At 41.4% G+C, this 17,087-nt stretch overlaps 1 protein-coding gene across 10 annotated transcripts in view; it reads left to right on the top strand.

Moving 5' to 3' along the window:
* csrnp3 (cysteine-serine-rich nuclear protein 3) overlaps positions 1–17,087 on the top strand; it is a 273,625-nt gene that overhangs the window by 83,564 nt on the left and 172,974 nt on the right. The window contains exon 1 of one of the 10 annotated variants that reach the window (XM_048535106.2): positions 9,858–9,878. The exons of the other annotated variants lie outside the window; for them this stretch is intronic. The gene's annotated coding sequence lies outside the window, so the exon portion shown is untranslated. Of the gene's footprint in view, positions 1–9,857; positions 9,879–17,087 lie in introns of those variants that run through there. 10 annotated transcript variants of the gene reach the window in all.

Below are 17,087 nucleotides of genomic sequence, written 5' to 3'. Positions count from 1 at the left end.
TTTCCAGCCCTGTGGCACTCTCCCTGACCCTTGTGATTCTTGAAAGATCACAATCAATGCCTCAACAACCTCCTCAGCTATCTCCTTCGGAACTCTGGGGTACGCTCCGTTTGGTCCAGGTGACTTATCCACCTTGAGACCTTTCCACATCCCCAGCATCGTCTCCTTAGCGATGTACGGTACACTCCTATCTCCCCCCTCCCGCACCAAACTCTTAAAGTTTTGGTATACTGCTGGTATCGTCCACTGTGAAAGCTCTTGGAAAGTACCTATTTAGTTTGTCCGCCAGTTCTTTGTTCCTCATTAATAGATACTCCAGCCTTATTTTCCAGCAGCCCAATGTCCACTCTTGCCTCTTTTTTTTAGATATCTTTAAAAAAGATCTGGCAGTTTTTTTTTTCATATTACTCGTTAGTTTACCTTTCTATTCCATCTTTTCTCCAACTATTTTTTTTTAGTTATCCTCTGCTGTTTCTTAAAGGCTTCCTGCTAGTTTTTGCTGCCATGCTTTTCCTTTTGTTTTTATGCTGTCGCTGACTTCCCTGTTAGCCATGGTTGCCTCATGCTCCCCTTAGTATGTTTCTTCTTGGTTGGGATGAATTTCTGCTCTGCCTCCCAAATTACTTCAAGAAGCTCCTGCCATTGCAGCCTCACCGTCTTCCCTAGGTTTCACTTCCAGTCTTCTCTGACCATCTCTTCCCCATGCCTTTCTTGTTGCCTTTACTCAATTGTAACATTGTTACATCTGATTCCAGCTTCTCCATCTCAAACTGCAGGGTGAATTCTATCATATTATGGTCACTGCTCCCCAGCGGTTCTTTCACCTTGAGCTCAGTAATCAGGTTTGCCTCATTACACATTGTCAGATCCAGAATTGCCTGCCCCCTTGTGGGCTTAAGCTCCAGCTGCTCGAGAAAACCTCTTGTAGACAGTCCATGAACTCCTTTTCTTGAAATCTGCTACCAAACTGTTTTTCCCAGTCCATCTGCATAAAGAAGTCCCTCATGATTGTTATAATAGTGTTTTCCTTGCATGCCTTTCTTTTTCATCCTATGATCTATTTACTTTCCCACATCCTGACTACTGTGAGGAGACCTGTATGCAACGCTCAGGGTAAACAAAGTGTGAAGCAGGATGAACACAGCAGGTCAAGCAGCAACTCTGGAGCACAAAAGCTGACATTTCGGGCCTAGGCCCTTCATCAGAACTCTCAGGGTTTTTTAAAAAATCTTTTGTGCTTCCTCAACTCTACCCACAGAGATTCTCTACCTTCCAACTCCAGTTGATTGCATAAAACAATATAAATTTCATTTCTTACTAACAAGGCATTCCTGTCTTTCCAACCTCTTCCCCTCCACCACCACCAAACCCCCTGTTTTCTTGATAGGATGTTTATCTTTGAATATTCAGCTCCCAATCCTGATCCTCTTGCAACAATATTGTAACTGCCAATTCCAGTATGCGTGACAAAATCATTTACCTTGTGTTTTGTATACTTTGTGCATTTAAGTACAATCCTTGAGTCCTGTATTGACTATCTCCCTTCCCAGTGTTGTCCCTTCATCTACTGTTCCCCAAGTTAGATTCCTGACTTTTTTTTCCATACGCTATGTCTGATTACTTATTCTGGAGACTGTAATAGCTTCTGCTGAGCACTCCTGCCCTTCCAACTTTTTTCCAGAATTTTCCAGGCAACTGAACCCACTCAGTCGCGAGTATTCAGTTTAGTAGCCTTGTGCATGCCAGCAAATGGGAGGTTACTGTCTGTACCTGGGAAATGAGTGGCCCTTTGTCAATGGTTTTCTAAACTCCATCATGCTTGTTGATTGTGAGGTTCCATTTCAAGGACACATGTTTTGGAAAATCACCTCTCTTGAATCCAGTCAGAAGGGTAGTATAGTGATGAGGCAATTATACATTACTTAATATTAAAGTTAGACTGTAACACTTTATCCAATGGTGGTTGGCTTGCTAGTTTACGATGGGAAATTGCAAATGGCTGGCCAAGAAAAAAAAATTAAATCTCTTTGTTGGTACTCGTAGTCCTGAATATCATTTGCCTTTTGGATTAATGAACCACAAAGCTTTAGGGAAATGTGTTGAAATTGTTACAAAATTAATTGATAGTCTACAGCTCCAAAATGGTACCATGAAAGGATATCAATGCTGGAGCTGACACAGGTTTGTGTAGCTACGGCAATAATAATGTGATACGTGGGAAAGCATGCATGACAGAGAACAATTCATCTGAGGCATCTTTGATTTACACATGTATGCTTGCCTTGTTCTTCAGTCTTTTCGGGTTAAGCCATTATCAGCTTGCTGCTTCTGATTATATCAGCAGTTTGATATCTGTGCTTCACCACCCATTTGATTAAAAGACCACTTTTGTTTGCCTTTTTTTTTCTCCAGACCTCACCAGGTCCTGTAGGTGGTACACATGATGTTGTCTCAGCTGGAATTTCCTTTCAGACTTGTTTTGTGTGCAACTTTCAGAAAGGATAATCTAAGTGAACTAATGTCAATATGTGTCAGTACCTCAGAATATGATTAGTGTGTGGATAAATTGTCTGTCTGTCTTCTGTTTTCTCTCTGAAACATCTCAGCAGAACATCTGTATTGTGACAAGATATTTTCTTAAAGTGATATTATTTCACATGTTCCCATGATCTTTCTTACATACATCACCTTTAACAACAAAATAACGTGGAGAATCTTAAGGGGCAGCACATAAATCATCACTTAGCTTATCACGTGATTTATTTATTTTATCACATAGGCTAGGAAATGCTTGGAGTTATTTATACCAGTAATATTTTGTAATATTGAGTAATCAGCCTTTAAAATCTGTGATTTCATCGTGTGGGAAACATAAATGTTCTAAAAATAGTTCAAGCCTTGCAGTACATCACCAGTTTGGCTTTAAGAATGAAAGAAAACAAAATAACATTTATTTGACGTGAATAATTGCCAATTTATCTGTTTTAAATCTTTGAGTCAACAAGCTTCTTGATTTTTCTAACCCTTCTTTCAATTTTTGTTTGTGTTTTTGAAATCCTCTCACTTATTTTGTCTATTTTCATATGTTTCAGGGTTGGTTCCATGTCTTTATTTTCTCTCAAGTACTTTATGTAATTTATGTCATTGACTGCAGTTGTTTTCAAAAGCCAGTAACATCAGCTGTTGTTGCTGTGACTAAGTGGTTTACAAAACCCCAGCTTTTTGAAAAAAAGCAAGGATTTTGAGTTGTAGACATGGTAATAGACAAAACAAAACTCCTGCCACTGAAAAATTGCACAGACTCTGTCTAATAACTGTTGCGATGTGTCCTACTTTCTAATATGATTATCAGTATTATTGTTTTGCAGAAATAATTCCTTTATCTGAGGTGCAGAAAATAACATCTGCTGTACAAGTTATGTAGCGGGAATTCAGGACGAGAAAGTTTCAAAATGGTTTTTGCCTCAGTAAATTCTAAATAAGAAGAACAAGTCAAGAAAATTAGCTGCGATTTCGCATCATTGGAGCAAGATGTTGCATCTATAACATGGTTTTTAATATAAAAGGAAGTACTGAAGCACTTTCCAAACAGTGGCACATAAGGAAAAGCCTTTCTGAATGTAAGTGGAGCCATTAAGTGGAAAGCTCAGTCAAAGAGATGGGGTTTGACAGAAGTCAGAAAGAGGACAATAAAAATTTTGTGTAAACAACCAAAGGCCCAAGCATTTAAGAGAGAGCTCTTGTGGTGCAACAGTAATCCCTACCGCTCACCCAGGCGGCCTGGGTTCAAGTCCCATCTGCTGCGGAGGTGTGCAATAACATCTCTGAAATCTGATGAAGGTTCTAGGCCCAAAACGTCAGCTTTTGTGCTCCTGAGATGCTGCTTGGCCTGCTGTATTCATCCAGCTTGACACTTTGTTATCTGAAATCTGTTGTCCTGTTATGTTTCTATATTGAACCTGCTTAAGACCAGCTGTTGAATCAGTGCAAACCACCAAGCAATTTCTCAGTATTTTAGACTTCTCTTTGCGCAAAATGAGTGCATTTTCAAATATTATAATGTTTTAAGTAGCAGGAACCCATATATCCATTTTATTGAAAATTTACTCAAGCAACTTACTTTAATTATAAACATCAAAGATCAAGATGTTAGAATAATCTAACCACAATTTTAAAAAATTGCAACATTTATGGTATTGGGCAGTGGTAAGACGTTATTTTTGAAAGCTGGTCAATATTGAGCTGCTAATGTTGATAGACCACTTTTTTCCCCCCACAGTATAACTTTGGGATTTTATAAACCTAGAATGAACTGGCATTTCTTCAACGTAAGTAAAATATAAGGGTGTTTACCATGCAGATTTGTGGTTAAAGAAATAATGGTATAATAAAGTGATTACACAAGGCAGGTATAAATAAGTAAAATTAGTTTTGACCTATAAATAATATTTAGTTTTAATCTATAAATACATTTGCAACTGTAAAAGTGTCAAAGCTGTTATTGAACACCATGTTTATTTCAGAATATTCCATCTGTTTATTTTTGTGAGAAGGCATACACTTAATGTTATTGTCCTCATTATGGTGATACATTTGACTAGTGATTTGCTAATAATTTGTTTCTGTTTGTTTAAAACAGAAAAAGAAAAGCTTAGGCTTGAAAATATTTTCCTAGATGGTTATGTTTGTTTTGTTTCTGAAAAATGCCACATTAATAATCTTAGGCCACACCGCACAGAAACAGCCCCTTTATTCTAACTCTCCCATGCCAACCAATTTTCCCCAAACTAAATTAGTCTCATTTGCCTGCATTTATAGCCCATATCCCTTTTAAACTTTGCCAGCACAGCGGCTCAGTGTTTAGCACTCCTGCCTTGTAGGGCCAGGGAGCTGTGTTAGATCCCACCCTCGGGTAACTGTCTGTCTGTGTGGAGTTTGCACATTCTTCCCATGTTTGCCTGGGTTTTCTGCTGATGTTCTGGTTCCCAAAGTCCAAAGATGTGCAGATTAGGTGGATTGGCCATGCTAAATTGTCCATAGCATCCAGAGATGTGCAGGTTAGGTGCGTTAGTCATGAGAAATGCAGGATTACAGGGTAGGGGACTGGGTCTAGGTGGGATTCTCTCCGGAGGGTCACCAGGCAAACCCTTGGCTGGTTGTGGTCATATACCTTACACACAGGAATTTTGGAGATCAGTCATCTCACCTCCAGGACGTCGCTGCAGGAGTTCCTCAGGGTAGTGTCCAAAACCCAACCTTCTTCAGCTGCTTCATCAATGACCTTCCCACCATCCTGAGGTCAGAAATGGCAACGTGCAATCATCAACAAACAATGTTCAGCAATATTTGTGATTCCTCAGATACTGAAGCAGTCTTTGTTCAAATGCAACAAGGTCTGGATGAGATCCTGGCTTGAGCTGACAAGTGACAAGTAACACATTTGTGCTACACAAGTGCCAGGCAAAGACCATCTCCAGTGAGAGAGATCTGACCATTGCTTCTTGACATTCAATGGTGTTTTTATCAGTGAATTTCCCACTATCAACTTTTTGGGGTCAATCAATTGGACTCATATTATAAACACATAAGAACATAAGAAAAAGGAGCAGGAGTAGACCATCTGGTCCCTCTCACCTGCCACACCATTTAATTAGATAATGGCAGATCTTTTCGTGGAACCAGCTCTACTTACCCGCCATTCACCATAACCCTTAATTCCTTTACTGTTCAAAAATTTATCTACCCTTGCCTTAAACACATTCAATGAAGGACCTTCAACTGCTTCACAGGGCAGAGAATTCCACAGATTCACAACCCTTTGCGTGAAGAGGTTCCTCCTGACCTCGGTCCTACATCTGCTTCCCTTTATTTTGAAGCAATGCCCTCTAGTCCTACTTTCACCTGATAGCGAAAACCACCTTCCTGCCTCCAGCTTATCTATTCCCTTCATAATCTTATGTGTTTCTATAAGATCTCTCCTCATTCTTCTGATTTCCAATGAGTATAATCCCGCTCTACTCAGTTTTTTCCTCATAATCCAACCCTCTCAACCCTGGAATCAACCGAGTGAAACGCCTCTGCACCCCCTCTAGCGCTACTATACCCCTTCTCAATTAAGGAGACCAAAACTGCTCACAGTACTCCAGGTGTGGCTTCACCAGGACCCTATACAGCTGCAGCATAGCCTCCCTGTTTTTAAACTCCATCCCTCCAGCAATGGCAGACAAAATTCCATTTGCCTTTTTAATTACCTGCTGCACCTGCAACCTACTTTTAGTAATTCACGCACAAGGACACCCAAGTCTCTCTGCACAGCAGCGTGCTGCAATTTTAGTCATCATTTAAAACATAGCCCATTTTGCTGTTATTCCTACAAAAACAGATGACCTCACAGTTATCAACATTGTACTCCATCCGCCAGACCTTTTGCCCACTCACTTAGAATATCTATATCCCTGAACAGACTTTCAGTATCTTCTGCACACTTTGGTCCACCACCCACCTTAGTGTTACCTACAAATTTTGACACACCACACTTTGTTCCCAACTCCAAATCATCTATGTAAATTGTAAACAATTGCAGTCCCAACACTGACCCCTGAGGCACACCACCAGCCACTGACTGCCAACCAGAAAAATGCCCATTAACCCCTACTCTTTGCTTTCTACTGGTCAACCAATCCTCTATCCATGACAATGCATTACCTGTAATACCATTGAAATTGTGTAGCAGCCTTTGGTGTGGCACCTTGTCGTTTGCCTTCTGGAATTCCAAATACCCCACATCAGCAGGTTCCCCACTGTCCACCATACAAGTAATGTTCTCAAAGAATTCCACAAAATTAGTTAAACGTGACCTACCCTTCATGAACGTTGCTTCCAATGGGACAATTTATATCCAGATGTCTTGTTACTTATTCCTTCATGGTAGATTCAAGCATTTCCCCCACTACCGAAGTTAAGCTAACTGACCTATAGTTATCTGCTTTTTGTCGACGTCCTTTTTTAAACAGTGGCATCACATTGGCTGTTTTCCAATCTGCGGGAACCACCCCAGAGTCCAGTGAATTTTGATAAATAACGACAAGTGCGTTTGCTATTTCCCCCATCACCTCTTAGTACCCTGGGATTCATCAGGGTCAGGAGATGTGTCTACCTTTAGCCCCATTAACTTGCCCAGCACTGCCTCCTCAGTGATAATGATAGTTTCTAGCTCCTCGCCTGCTATAACCTTCTTGCCATTAGTTTTCGGCATGTTATGTGTCGTCTACTGTGAAGACCGACACGAAATAACTGTTTAATGTCTCGGCTACTTCCTCATTCCCAATTATTCAATTGGCCTTCTCATCCTCTGAAGGACCAATGTTTACCTTTGCCACTCTCTTACAATTTGCATATTTATAGAAACACAGTGGCTGTAAAAGTAAGAGATAACACGGCGTGAAGCTGGATGAACACAGCAGGCCAAGCAGCATCAGAGGAGCAGGAAAGCTTCAGAAAGGCCCCATCCTGAAACACCAAGCTTTCCTGCTCCTGTGATGCTGCTTGGCCTGCTGTGTTCATCGAGCTTCACACTGTGTTATCTCATATTCTCCAGCATTGACCTTTCCTACTATCTGGGCTGTAAAAGTCAGAGGTTAGTAATACTATACGAGGAACTTGCCTCCTGACTCTTCAAAGCTTGTATTCCATCTCCAAGACAAAAATCAGGAGGGTGATGGAATATTCCCCACTTGCCTGGATGAGTGCAGCTCTGACAACACTCCAGAAGATTGAGACCATCCAGGACAAAGCAGCCCTCTTGATTGTCACCGTATCCACACATATCTACTCACTCCGTCATTGATCTCTGTGGCAGCAGTGTGTTCTGTTTACAAGGTGCACTGCGAAATTCACCAAACAGCCTTAGCTAGCACCTCCTTAAACCCATGACCGCTTCCATCTGAAAGGATAAGGACGGCAGATGCATGGTACTGCCATCACCTGTAAGTTCTCCTCCAAGTCACTCACTATCCTGACTTGGAAATGTATTGCCATTCTTTTGCTGTCAATGGATCAAAATCTTGGAGTTTCCTCCCTAAGAACGTGGACTGGATGGTTCAAGAAGAAAGCTTGCCACTATCTTCTGGAGGGCAGCTAGAGATGGACAATATGTACTGTCCAGGCATTGACACCCACGTCCCACGACTGATTTTTTTTTTAAAGTACCTAAAGAATACTTTGGGATTTCCCCTTTATGTTAACTGCCTATCTGTTATCATAATTCTTTGTTTCTCTCATTTGCTTTTGCGCCTTCCTTGTGAACATTGTTTTTACTTAGCTTGGTTCTCAGTTTTATTTTCAACTTGACATCTATCATGTGTACTGTTTCTCCCTAATTTTAATTTGAATGTCTCTTTCCATCTTGGAATTTCTGGACTTGTTTCCCTCTGTTTCCCTCCATTTCCCTCTTGAGGGACCATGCTTTGATGGTGTCCAAGCTCAATACTCACATTTCAATTGTGAATTATAAAAAAAACATACTTCTTAGCCTTGTAGCTGCACCAAGACGCATCACAGCCATCTGTCGAGTTCTGAAACCCAGAGCTGAAGTTCCTGCAATCAGTGATACTTCCTGCAAGTCTGATTTATTATTCAGTACTCAATTAATTAAGACCCCTCTACTTAAATACTCACAAAGAACTTGGAGGAAGAACCCTGTATATATTTTGGGAATATTGCACTTAATATTGTAACTTAATTTAGCTGTGAGGAACTTTTTTTTTAAGTAAGTAACTTTCAAATGATTTTATGAATACTATCAGGAAAGCAAACTCAAAGTAAAAAGTACAGGGTAAATGAACCCATGAACCCATGAACAGACCAGCATGCCATGTTTATCTGAGCATATGTTTTTTCCCAAGAAATGCAAAATGGTAATTAATCCAAGTCCCTGCCTTGAATATTGCAGCCTATGTAAAAGAAATGCTACATTTTGCCTGAAATATATTAGGAATTTAAAACTTTAATTACTCTAGGAGGCTTGCCATATGCCAACTAGTCATTCATTGCATATTTCATTCGATTGGAGTTTGCTTGAAACACTGATGTGGTTGTACCACCATGTTCACCATATGACTGAAACGTTCCATTTCAGCCTGCTTGCACTAATTCAAACATTTTAGGCTGGATTAAACTATTAGATATTACTGTAATTAGAAAAAAAAAGAAATCTGTCCAACCAAATAGCTTCCTCCCGTTCATTGGCTATCCTCACCACTATATACCTCCGGTAGGCTACAGCGTAATAGCTAAAAGGAAGAACAGCATCTGTTTTGAAACTTGCGTGAACACTCGTCTTGTTTTTGATCAAGAAGACCTTGTTATTTATTGTAGATAACAAAGTGTGGAGCTGGATGAACACAGCAGGCCAAGCAGCATCTCACGAGCACAAAAGCTGACGTTTCGGGCTTGTTATTTATTGTGCTGTTTAGCAATGGTGTTGCTAAACCCAGATGAGTTTCTTGCCAGTGTCTGTTTCAAAAGTGAATTCTAGTAATGCGGCGTTTGTTATACGGTGTAGTTCTTGTGTAAGCTAATTAGGTTAATGCTATGAAGCTGTAAGATCTGAATCTCGAGTCTCACACCAGGTTGTAAAACTATGGCATGCATCAAGCAGATTTAGAACGTAAATAGGCTTGGACTCGATTGCTTAGTGATTTGTATTCATCCTGGATCATGCAGCTTTCAATTGGCTGCAATCTTTTACATACTTGTCTGGCTTAAGATCGGAAGCTTAATCAGCACATTTGCTCCACTGGTGCAGAGCGTGGTGGTGCAGGATTGCTTTTCATACAGGATGCCTGTGACCAGGAGTGTGCCACGAGGATCAGTGATGGGTCCATTGCTTTCTATCGTTTATCTAAATGATTTGCATGTGAATATAGGAGATACGATTAATAAGTTTGCAGATGACACCAAAATTGGTGGTGTAGTAGACAGCAAAGGTGGTTATCTGAGTATAGCAGGACCTTGAGCAGATGGGCCAATGGGCCACTGGTCCATGGAGTGGCAAATGGAGTTTAATTTAAATTAACGTGCAATGCTGCATTTTGGAAAGGCCTATCAGGGCAGGGTATATACATTTTAATGGTAACATCCTGAAGAGTGTTGTGGTACAGAGACCTTGGGGAGCACGTTCATGGTTCCTAAAAAATGAAGTTGCAGGTAGACAGGATAGTGAAGAAGGCATTTGGTATTTTTGGCTTTAATGGTTAATGCATTGAGTATCGGAGCTGGGAGGTCATGTTGCGGCGGTATAAAACATTGATCAGACTACACTTTGGAATAATTGAGTTCAGTTCTGGTCTCCCTACTTTAAGAAAGATGTTGCCAGAACAGATGGGTCACTGGGCCTGGAATGTTAACTCTGATTTTCTTTTTGTTTCTTCTTCACAGATGCTGCCAGACCTGCTGAGCTTTTCCAGCAACTTCTGTTTTTGCTCCTGATTTTCTGTTTGTCACCATCTTGTCTTCACTGACATTTTAAGGTGGCTGAAGCTTCCATTCCAAGCAGTTGAGGGCCTACTGTACATTAAAATGTCATGGCCCAATGGTGTTATCAGTGCCACAAGTTGATTTTGAGGTTGAGAGTTGAAGAGACCCTTGTGTATAAAACACAAGTCAAATCATAGCAAGTGGCACAAACTAACTAAATGACCAAGATTTCTAACTCCTACCCATTAGCCCTGACTTCAATCCTGACAGTCTCTGGCAGGAAAACTGTTCTTGAATAGTTAAGTGAGGCCTCTATCTAAATGATCCATATTTCATGCTTGATTCTCCCCACAGGTTGGAATGTTAGTATTGGCATAGAGTGGTGGGGTACTAGTGGGTTTCCCTCCTACGCGGTGCAAACTTACCCCTCCTAGTTAACATCAAGGCCAGTGCATCTCTGTCGCTGTCGTCCATATACTAATTTGGCTGTGTGCTCAGGGTGACAGAGCAACATGCTGTGTGTCTGATATAAGCATATGTTTATTTGTTATTTCAGATCAAAATAGCACACTTAGTTTTGGTTTCAGCCAAATTAAGTAGTCTCAGAATAGTTCTGAACCCTATGTCATCTCAAATTTTGGGTAATCATAATCCTCACATACAGGAGAAATGGTAAAATGTGTTGCTATAACTTTAATCTGAATTAAGGAGGGTGTGAGTTGCCTGGTTTAAATTGTTGCTGTACTCCAGTTTCTTCAGTTTTTATCTTTCTAAAGCTAAATTGTACAAACTCTGTGTAAAGTCAGACGGTTGTGTGGATATTGCTAAGATGAGAGTGCATGAACAATTTTTTTTTCATTAGTTGGGAAGGTTTCAATTAGAGTGGAGAGAGCAGATGGCAACGATTATGCAAGTGATCCAAAGGGTGGAACAGAGGGAGGGCTGTGCAGCTGATAGGAGGAACAGTTCATTCGCTGGTAATTTTTGGGAGTGGGCTGTCAGGATATTAGCCATGTTTCAGATTGTATTGGCTCTGGCCCAAATAATTCTGAATTGACAATAGCCAAGGCAGCTCTAAGTTGTGCCAGCACCAATTCAGATTGCACGGCTTCACCAATTTATAGTAATGAGTGAAAGTTGGATTGCGTTCAGTTTTGTGAATCAAGTCAGGTTTGCTTCTCTTAAAAACGGTAACCGTTGGTGTGATTTTTGGTCTCTTTTTCATCGCATTGCATTTGCATTACATTCCAGTTATGCATTGGCTGCATTACCAATGACCAGAAGTGTATTATGAAAGTCTGCTTGCTTTTCCGGTTGCTGCAATCCTCCCACTGCCTGTCCCTGCACAAGTTGACGGCATTTTTTTAATGATAAAATATATTTCTCGCTGTTTGTTTATGCAGGGATCCATACTCAGCTGTGAAACTCATTTGCAATCTGACCCATGAATCAACTAGAATGCTCACTGATAAGACAATTAGAATTAATAAACATTTAAATACCTGGATATATCTGGAGGATTATTGCAATACAGAGTGTATCTTTCATTATGGAGTAGACAATGACATCAGGTGTGGAAGTGGATATCATTTGGGCTGGGGATGGGTCAGCTTGTCTCACATGATTGTGGTTGTCAGCTCATGACATCTTGTTAAAAGTTATTCATTTATGGGATATGACATTGTTGGCGAGGTTAACATTGATTGCCTAATTCAAATTGCCCTTGAGAAGATTGTCATGAGCTTCCCTCTTGAACTGCTGCAGTCCATGAGGTGTAGGCATAACTACAGTGCTTTTTGGCAAGGTGTTCCAGTATTTTCACCCAGGAACAGTGGTAGAATTCCAAGTCCAGGTATGTGGCATGGGAGGTGGTGTCCCCTTTGTATTTACTTGCCTTGTCCTTCCGGGTAGTAGAGATTGTATGATTGAAAGATGGTTTCTGAAGATCCTTGGAAATTTCTTGCTGTAGATCTTGACAATGGTACACACTTTACATCAGCAAAGGGAATGGATGATGAACATTTTAATCTGGGTGATAATTAAGTGCGTTGCTTTGACCTGGATGGTGTGAAGTTTGTTCAGTATAATTGGGATTAACCAAAAATTAGGTTGATAGGTTTGTTAAGAAGGCAGACGGTGTGTTAGTTTTTATTGGTAGAAGGATTGAGTTTCAGAGCCATGAGGTCATGCTGCAGCTGTACAAAACTCTGATGCGGCTGCACTTGGAGTATTGCGTACAGTTCTGGTTGCCGTGTTATAGGAAGGACATGGAAGCATTGGAAAGAGTGCAGAAGAGATTTGCCAGGTTGTTGCCTGGTCTGGAGGGAAGGTCTTATGAAGAAAGGTTGAGGGACTTGAGGCTGTTTTCATTAGAGAGAAGTTAAGAGGCTGCTTAATGGAGCCATACAACATGATCAGAGGTTAAGATAGGGTGGACAGTGAGAACTTTTTTGCTCGGATGGTGATGGCTAGCACGAGGGGACATAGCTTTCAATTGACGGGTGAAAGATATAGGACAGATGTCAGAGGTAGGTTCTTTACTCAGAGAGTAGTAAGGGCGTGGAATACCCTGCCTGCAAGAGGTGAAGACTTGCCAACTTTAAGAACATTTAAATGGTCATTGAATAAACATATGGACGATAATGGAATAGTGTAGGTTAAATGGGCTTCAGGCTGGTTTCACAGGTCTGCGCAACATCGAGGGCCGAAGGGCCTGTACTGCGCTGAAATGTTCTACGTTCTACATTCTAGTGTAATTGGAGGAGCTACCCTTGGCAAATGGGTAGTATTCCATCACGCTTCTAAGTGTGCCTTGAAGATGGTGAACAGGCTTTGAGAGCTCAGGAGGTTAAAAAAAACTCTCAGCAACATTTCCACTCTCTGACCTCGTAGTTTGGTTTCTATTCAAGGATCACCATCAGGGTTTTAATATTTGGGGATTCAATAATGGTAATGCTATTAAATGTCAAGGGGTTTTGGTTACATTCTGTTTTGTTGGAGATGGTTATGGCTTGCCACTGATTAACCCGCGTCTGATTGTTGGCCAGGTCTTGTGCATTTGGACACCAGACTGCTTCAGTTTTTGAGGAATCATGAACGACGTTGAATATTGTGCTGTCATCAGTGAACGTCTTCATCTTGATCATACAATGGAGCTGATGAAGCAGTTGAAGATTATTGGCCTAAGGACACTATCCTGAGGAACTCCTGCAGTGACCCTGGTGGGATTCAAACTGAGTATCAGTCAGCAGGTTATTGTTGAGTAATTGTGACTTGATAGTATTTCTAAAGGCATCTTCAATCATTATTTTGATTGGGAGTAAAGAGATGAGTGGTAATTGGGTGGTTTAGATTTGTTCTTTGTTTTGTGTTAAGGACAGACCTGGGCAAATTCTACATCACTGAATAAATGGCAGTGTTTATCTGTACTGGAATAGGTTCTGTAGGGAACAACTAGTCCTGGGGTGCAAACCTTCAGTACTTTTTGCCGGAATATTTTCAGGGATTTGATAGCCTTTGCAGCATCCAGTACCTTAAGTCATTTTTTAAAATCTCATTTGGATTGACACCAGTAGGATGAAAACCAGCATATATAATGTTGAGATCTTCATAGGATGCCAGGATTATCATTCACTTGGCACTTCTAGCTGAAGATACCTGTAAATTCTTCAGACTTGTCTTTTGCACTGACATAGTCCTCCACATCTACAGCACTGGAAATGGCCCTTCAGCTCATTGCGAATGCACTTCTAAAAACAACAACGGCCTAATTATTCCAATCCCATTTTTCAGCACTTGGCCCGTGGCCTTGTTTGCCCTGGTATCACTAAAGTACATTTCAATGCTACTTAAATGTCATCAGGGGTTTGCCTTTATCACCTGTAAATGTTGGTGAGTTCTAGATGTCCTCCAGCCTCTGAGTGAAAAAGTTTATTTCCTCACATCTCCTCTAAACATCCTGTCCTTTTATCTTAAATCTGTGACCCCTGGTCATTGATCTCTCTATTGATGAGGATAGTTTATTTCTGTCTACCTTATCTATGCCCCTCCATAACTTTATATACTTCAATCATATACCTGCTAAGTCACCCCTGTTCTGAGGAAAACAACCATCAGTCTGTCCAAGGTCTTTTCATAATTGAAACTCACCAGCCCAATCAATATCCTAAAATGTGGATTCCAGAACTGCAAATCATATTCTAACTGTGGCCTAATCAATGTATTATATAGTTCCATCATAACCTCCCTGCTATTAAACTCTGCCATGACTAATAAAGGCAAGCGTAACATAAGTGTTATTGACATGGATTTTTAAACACTTTATCCACCTATTCTGATACCTCAAGGGACAGGTGGAAATACACACCAATGTCCAAATGATCCTTTTCCGCTGATTCTTGGTGAGTCTAGGGTCCTACTATTCATTGTGTATTCCCTTGCCTCATTTGTCGTGCCCAAGTGCATTACCTCCTATTTATCTGGTAGATCTGTGGCAAATGGAATTCAGTCCAATCTGCCCAGTTCATCTGTATCCTGTTGTAGTCTAGGGCTAAGCCTCCTCCCTTATTTATCACTCCACTAATTTTTGTGCAGCCTGTGAATCTAAAGATCAGCATTTCATTTATTTGAAAGGGTTCAGCGCAGCACAGTGGTTCAGTGGTTAACACTGCTACCTTGCAAAGACAGGGACCCACGTTGGATTCCAGCCTTGGGTGACTAGTCTGTCTGTGTGGACTTTGCACATTCTGCCCAGGTCTGCATGGATTTTTGTTGGGTGCTCCAGTTTCCTCCCACAATCCAAAGACGTGCAGATTATGTGGATGGCTATGGTAACTGTCCCCATAGTGTCTAGGGATATGCAGGTTTGGTGGGTTCGTCATGGTAAATGCAGCGTTATGGGGGAAAAGGGTAGTAGTTTGGGTTTGAGTGGGATGCTGTTTGGAGGGTTATTGTAGACTCTGAGGGCCAAATGGTCTCTTTTCGCATTGTAGGGGTTCTGTGATAAATCACAAATGGCAAGGACTATACCCTGATCCTTATGGGAACCACCAGACACACACTTCTATTTGACAAAACACTCCTTACCCATTGCCCTCTGTTTCCTACCCCTCAGTCAGATTTGCCAAATTTTCTTGAAACTCATGGGCTCAAACCTGTACAGTTAGTCGTCCATGCAGGAGTGTATGATGGACTGAGCTCCCCTGTTTAGAATGGGGATATTTGTGGCGCCTTCTCCATTTTGTTGTTAACTATCTGCCATCACTCCTGACTGGATGTAGGAAAATTGCAAAACTTAGATCTGATGCTCTGATTTTTGGGTTGCTTAGCTCTATCACGTGCTGCTTTCACTGCTTGGTATGTGATGTCAGTTTGCTTGGTCCTGTGTTATATCTTCGGCGAGTTGGTATGCATGCCGAACTCTTCATTGAACCACAATTGATCTCTTGCCTTGGTTAGTAACTGTGCAGTGGTGACATACTGGGCCGCAACATTATGCTTTGTGATTGAATACAGTTCTGCTGATGATCCTTAGTGCCAGATGGATGCACTATAGTGAGTTTTTTGTAAATGTTTGTGCTATAGAACGTGAGGGAGTGTATCCTCAATGTGAAGGTGGGACTTTGTTTCCACCAGGAGTGCAGCGGCCACTCCTACTGATCTTGCCGTGGATAGATGCATCTGCCACAGGTAAACTAGTGTGGATGAGGTCAAGTATTTATCCCCCCCGCCGCCGTTTCCACCCACCACCCCCCCCCCCCCCGACTGTTGTTCACCTTACCACTTATTGCCTGTCCAATCAAACCTCTGTCCTTCCAAAATTTGCCGCCTCAAGTACGTGGTGGTACTCCCGAGCCACTGTTAGTGAGTGACTTCGTTTTCTACCCAGAGTACATTCTGTGTTCTTTCCACCCTCTGCACTTGCCCCAAATAATGTTTGACATGGAGTACTGAATAGCCACCTTTTTATATGGGGTGAGTGGGGCTGTTGGTGAGCCTACTTTGTAATCAGTAGAAAGTTTACTTGCTCATGTTTGACCTGATTTCATGTGACTATGTGGTCTGAAATCAATGTTGACGGCACTCCAGGCAAATCCCTCCTGGTTGTCACTGTGCCACTGCCAGCGGTGTGTCTATCCTACCAATGGAACAAGACACATCCAAGGATGGTGGTGATAGTGTCTGAGATATTGAAAATCGCAATTGCTTGAATGACCTGTGGACTCCTTCAGTTGTGCTAATTTTGGCAGATGATGTTTTCAGGGTTTACAGGACTACATTGCTGATGTCGTTTCTGGTGTCTTGGTTGGGTGGTCTGTCTTGGTTTAATTCATTTTATTTGGGTTTGTAATGGCTAGATACCACTGAGTGGCATGTCAGTCCATTTCAAAGGACATTTTAATAGCAAACCAGAGATAATGGGAACTGCAGATGCTGGAGATTCCAAGATAATAAAATGTGAGGCTGGATGAACACAGCAGGCCAAGCAGCATCTCAGGAGCACAAAAGCTGACGTTTCGGGCCTAGACCCTTCATCATAAAGAGCAAGGGGAGGGGAGGGGAGTGGAGCAGAATGGTGGTGATAGGTTGGCATCAGTAGTAGGTACCTGCTA

The sequence above is a fragment of the Stegostoma tigrinum genome, chromosome 7, assembly GCF_030684315.1.
Source record: "Stegostoma tigrinum isolate sSteTig4 chromosome 7, sSteTig4.hap1, whole genome shotgun sequence".
NCBI classification, from domain to species: Eukaryota; Metazoa; Chordata; class Chondrichthyes; order Orectolobiformes; family Stegostomatidae; genus Stegostoma; species Stegostoma tigrinum.
Note: the sequence above shows the minus strand (reverse complement) of the source record. Positions and strands in the feature narration are given on the sequence as shown.